Source organism: Ranitomeya imitator, chromosome 8 (genome assembly GCF_032444005.1).
Source record: "Ranitomeya imitator isolate aRanImi1 chromosome 8, aRanImi1.pri, whole genome shotgun sequence".
Lineage (NCBI taxonomy): Eukaryota > Metazoa > Chordata > Amphibia > Anura > Dendrobatidae > Ranitomeya > Ranitomeya imitator.
This window is the reverse complement of record NC_091289.1, coordinates 31,065,999-31,071,998: the sequence shown is the minus strand read 5'-3', so window position 1 is coordinate 31,071,998 and position 6,000 is coordinate 31,065,999.

Genomic DNA, 6,000 nt, shown 5'->3' with positions numbered 1-6,000 from the left:
AACGGTGAGCAAAAATCCCAGAACCACGCGGGGGGACCTAGTGAATGAACTGCAGAGAGCTGGGACCAATGTAACAAGGCCTACCATAAGTAACACACTACGCCACCATGGACTCAGATCCTGCAGTGCCAGACGTGTCCCACTGCTTAAGCCAGTACATGTCCGGGCCCGTCTGAAGTTTGCTAGAGAGCATTTGGATGATCCAGAGGAGTTTTGGGAGAATGTCCTATGGTCTGATGAAACCAAACTGGAACTGTTTGGTAGAAACACAACTTGTCGTGTTTGGAGGAAAAAGAATACGGAGTTGCATCCATCAAACACCATACCTAGTGTAAAGCATGGTGGTGGAAACATCAGGCTTTGGGGCTGTTTCTCTGCAAAGGGGCCAGGACGACTGATCCGGGTACATGAAAGAATGAATGGGGCCATGTATCGTGAGATTTTGAGTGCAAACCTCCTTCCATCAGCAAGGGCATTAAAGATGAAACGTGGCTGGGTCTTTCAAAATGACAATGATCCAAAGCACACCGCCAGGGCAACGAAGGAGTGGCTTCGTAAGAAGCATTTCAAGGTCCTGGAGTGGCCTAGCCAGTCTCCAGATCTCAACCCTATAGAAAACCTTTGGAGGGAGTTGAAAGTCCGTGTTGCCAAGCGAAAAGCCAAAAACATCACTGCTCTAGAGGAGATCTGCATGGAGGAATGGGCCAACATACCAACAACAGTGTGTGGCAACCTTGTGAAGACTTACAGAAAACGTTTGACCTCTGTCATTGCCAACAAAGGATATATTACAAAGTATTGAGATGATATTTTGTTTCTGACCAAATACGGTACTTATTTTCCACCATAATATGCAAATAAAATGTTAAAAAAAAACAACAATGTGATTTTCTGGATTGTTTTTTTTTCAGTTTGTCTCCCATAGTTGAGGTCTACCTATGATGTAAATTACAGACGCCTCTCATCTTTTTAAGTGGTGGAACTTGCACTATTGCTGACTGACTAAATACTTTTTTGCCCCACTGTATATGCATCAAAAGGAAAAGTAGAAAGCCGGCACAGCTGCTCAACTTCGGGATAATGAGGCTGAAATCACACCAGGGGATACGGGTGCCAATATCCAAAGAAATTCAATAAGAAAATCAAAATGTCCATGTGGAAAGAAAGCGGATAGGCACTCACCGTCCCATACAAAATAATCCTAATCATAAAAGCCACAGCAGGACTCTGTAGAAGCGCATTGCAGCGCAAAACGATCATCGTCTCACACAAGTTCCACTGTTTTACCTGCCTGCTGTGGCTTTTATGTATCCACAATAAAGGATTATTTTGTATGGGACGGCAAGTGCCTATCCGCTTTCTTTCCACATGGACAATAATAATGTGTGTAGCACTATGTGGGGCCATTATAATGTATTGAGCACTATGTGGGGCCATTATACTGTATGGTGCACTGTGTGGAGCACTATGTGAGACCATTATACTGTATGGAGATCTTTTTGCCGCCATTATACTGTATGGAGCACTATGCAGGGCCTTTGTACTGTATGGAAGGCAATGCAGGCCCCGATTACACTGTATGGAGCACTTTTTGTGGCCATTATACTGTATGGAGCGCTGTGTGGGGATGACAGTTGGAGAATCATACTGTGATGGGGTCACAATTCTTTGTCAGGGGGATTGAGGGAGTGAGGGGTACAGTAGGGTCACTGTACCATGTGTGTAGAGGGTACTTGTGGAGCAATTCACTGTGGGGGTATCATACTGTGTTTGGGGGCACTTTTGTTGGCATCATACTTTATTATCTGTATCATTCAAGTTTTTTTATCCTTTGTTATTATATATTTGCAGCGCCCCAGAGACCTGGTCGTTGCAGTATGACGCTCTGCCACTAAGGGGAGTGATGGTACGTCTGATGGCACTAAAGGAGTTCATCTGACCAGGTATCACCAGCACACATTACACTTCACACTCCGGCCACTAGGGGGAGCAAAGGGTTTTATTTATTAGGCCACTCCTCACACTGGTAAAACTAGGGATTGGATAGGAAGTTAGTCAGAAGCTGACTGGGTTTTGTCCAGGCAACATCTCGTGGCAGGGGGTGTTGCAGGGGAAGATTCAGGGGGGTCCCTGTCAGGCGTCGGAACCTGGCAGGTACCTAGTAACTAGAACAGAACGTTACGGAACCGCGCCTGCACTACCTTGCGGCGGTATCCTAAGAAAGAGACACGAAGCGAAGGATATTGTGGATAGTGAGAAACGAGATCAAAGCACAAAGGAGAGCCAGTAGGAGTCATGCGCGGAGAATGGCAACATCCTACTGAGGCGCATAGGAACACCGAGGAAGTAACTGACTCCATGCCTTGCTTCAAATACCGCAGGACAGTTAATTATAGGATGGCTGTCTACCTTAAATTTCCTACGCAGACATAGGGGGCAACGCGTGGAGAGGGGCGTCTCTAGGGTCCCGGAAGAGCTCCGAGCCTTCCCGTCAAACGGGTGCGTCCTAGCCATAACAAACCTGGGGGACGGAGAATAGAAAGAACTAGAAAGAATTGGAACGAATGAGAACAGAAGTTGTGAGGACTATCCCGAATGCTCAGCAGGGTAGCACTACAACACACAGGCGCTAGTGGTAGGCAACGATTTCCACCTGCAAAGGGAACTCTGGATGTGCCCATCGGACTGGCCGGTCTCAGACAGCCCTGTTAACTGTGCTCTGGATTGCGGATCCTGAAGTCTTCAGTAAAGAGGTAAAGAGACTGCAAGCCTGTGTCCTTGTTATTGTCTGCACTTCACACCATCACCATCTACATTGTCGGGAAGCCCTGGGGACATACTTCACCTGTGGGAAGGTATACCATCTAGATGCCATCACATCACCCCAGTGGACCCCAAGTAGCGTCGGTCTCACTGGCCGAATACCACAGGTGGCGTCACGAAACCTTGACAAACTACCATCACTCCTTTTATTGGACGCCCCTTAGCAGGGTCACGGACCGGGTCCAGCCACCGTGACAACCCCAGAACTGAGACAGAGAGGACCGGTACCGAGTAACCTGTGGCCCTGTGTCTGGGGGCGCTCCATATTTAAATTAGGATATTGAGCCATATGGTTTTACTGATCTTATATAACATGTTATAGTATTCCAATATTTTATTCTAAGATCTATATATTAAAATGTACTTTGTTTGTGGAACAACCCCTTTAAGTTTCTTTCCATATGAAAAAGTTCATAGTGATATTTGATGATAAGGAAAAATGTCCTCAGTGTAGACACATTTTTTAATAAATATCAAGGTTGGCCCGCGACTTTGTCCAAGCTTTTAATTTTGGCCCTTTATGTATTTGAGTCTGACATCCCTGCTCTAGACCCTCAGGTCAGGTTAGAAGTCAAACACCATGTGCCATATTGGCTTCTAGATCTGTGCCAATGTAAGATAGATCAGCCTTTTCGACAGACAAGTCCAACACGACAAGTGGGAACCGAGAGTCAGCAAATCCTTCTAAAATATAAAGGCTGGAATTTCAGGTCTGTGGAGAAATGTGTTAAAGTCTGGAAGAATCCAGGGTGTATTAGTGTTGATGTGAGTGGGCGCTGTGCACGGTGCCAGTCTGGTGGTCTTCTGCTCTTCTCTCGAATATCAGCCATTCATTGGGTGAAATTATTTTTTGTCGTTCTCGGCAGCACATTGACTGTTGTAAATGGCACATATGCTGTGGAGAGCAATGACCGTCTACGTGCGCAGAACGATCTGTTACCATTCGCTCTGCCTCAGCAGTTTATTAAAGGAACACCCATCTGTTGTTGCTGATCAGCAGTCATTTAACGGCCGCCATCGCCTCGTGTGAATCCGCCCTATGGAAAGATAGTTGAAGTCTTACGTGGAGGAGTCAGTTACATCTATATCACACATCCCATAAATAGTCCAAAATCCAAAACAAGCATATGGCAGCAATATACGGAGTTAATCAATAACTTCACACAGAGCAAGTAATAATCAAAGCACTTTATACAAAAGAATATGGGAGTTGTAGTCCCGCAGCAGCTAGAGAGCTGCAGTTATGAGACCAATTCTGTCGAATTCTTTGGGTGAGGCCTCTGTCAGTTTTTTTTCACTGCTTACATTTGATCTGTGATTTTTCATCAGTTTCATCCGAGTTTTGTCCGACTCAGTGTCATCAGTTTTACAATAGAATAGGTAGAATAAATGTGGACACATAGAATAGGTATATATATACTGTATATATATGTCATTGAGACACATATATATATATATATATAAATATTTCATGCAGCGCAAGATAGCTTAAAAGCCGGTAATTCAATTGCCGGCTTTTGCTATCTCCTTCCTAAACCCGACATGATATGAGACATGGTTTACATACAGGGCATGGCTGTGGGTGGCTTATAAGGATGGGCTGCAGCAGTGAGGCTGGCATGGCTGTGGGTGCCCTATAAGGATGGGTGGCAGCAGTGAGGCTGGAATGGCTGTGTGTGCCCTATAAGGATGGGTGGCAGCAGTGAAGGTGGCATGGCTGTGGGTGCCCTATAAGGATGGGTGGCAGCAGTGAGGCTGGCATGGCTGTGGGTGCCCTATAAGGATGGGTGGCAGCAGTGAGGGTGGCATGGCTGTGGGTGCCCTATAAGGATGGGTGGCAGCAGTGAGGGTGGCATGGCTGTGGGTGCCCTATAAGGATGGGTGGCAGCAGTGAGGGTGGCATGGCTGTGGGTGTCATATAAGGATGGGTGGCAGCAGTGAAGGTGGCATGGCTGTGGGTGCACTATAAGGATGGGTGGCAGCAGTGAGGCTGGCATGGCTGTGGGTGCCCTATAAGGATGGGTGGCAGCAGTGAGGGTGGCATGGCTGTGGGTGGCTTATAAGGATGGGCTGCAGCAGTGAGGCTGGCATGGCTGTGGGTGCCCTATAAGGATGGGTGGCAGCAGTGAGGCTGGAATGGCTGTGGGTGCCCTATAAGGATGGGTGGCAGCAGTGAAGGTGGCATGGCTGTGGGTGCCCTATAAGGATGGGTGGCAGCAGTGAGGCTGGCATGGCTGTGGGTGCCCTATAAGGATGGGTGGCAGCAGTGAGGGTGGCATGGCTGTGGGTGCCCTATAAGGATGGGTGGCAGCAGTGAGGGTGGCATGGCTGTGGGTGCCCTATAAGGATGGGTGGCAGCAGTGAGGGTGGCATGGCTGTGGGTGTCCTATAAGGATGGGTGGCAGCAGTGAAGGTGGCATGGCCGTGGGTGCACTATAAGGATGGGTGGCAGCAGTGAGGCTGGCATGGCTGTGGGTGCACTATAAGGATGGGTGGCAGCAGTGAGGGTGGCATGGCTGTGGGTGCCCTATAAGGATGGGTGGCAGCAGTGAGGCTGGCATGGCTGTGGGTGGCTTATAAGGATGGGTGGCAGTAGTGAGGCTGGCATGGCTGTGGGTGCCCTATAAGGATGTGTGGCAGCAGTGAGGGTGGCATGGCTGTGGGTGCCCTATAAGGATGGGTGGCAGCAGTGAGGCTGGCATGGCTGTGGGTGCCCTATAAGGATGGGTGGCCGCAGTGAGGCTGGCATGGCTGTGGGTGTCCTATAAGGATGGGTGGCAGCAGTGAGGGTGGCATGGCTGTGTGTGGGTGCTCTATAAGGATGGGTGGCAGCAGTGAGGCTGGCAAGGCTGTGTGTGGGTGCCCTATAAGGATGGGCGGCAGCAGTAAGGGTGGCATGGCTGTGGGTGCCCTTTAAGGATGGGCGGCAGCAGTGAGGCTGGCATGACTGTGGGTGCCCTATAAGGATGGGTGGCAGCAGTGAGGCTAGCATGGCTGTGGGTGCCCTATAAGGATGGGCAGCAGCAGTGAGGCTGGCATGGCTGTGGGTGCCCTATAAGGATGGGTGGCAGCAGTGAGGCTGGCATGGCTGTGGGTGCCCTATAAGGATGGGCAGCAGCAGTGAGGCTGGCATGGCTGTGGGTGCCCTATAAGGATGGGTGGCAGCAGTGAGGATGG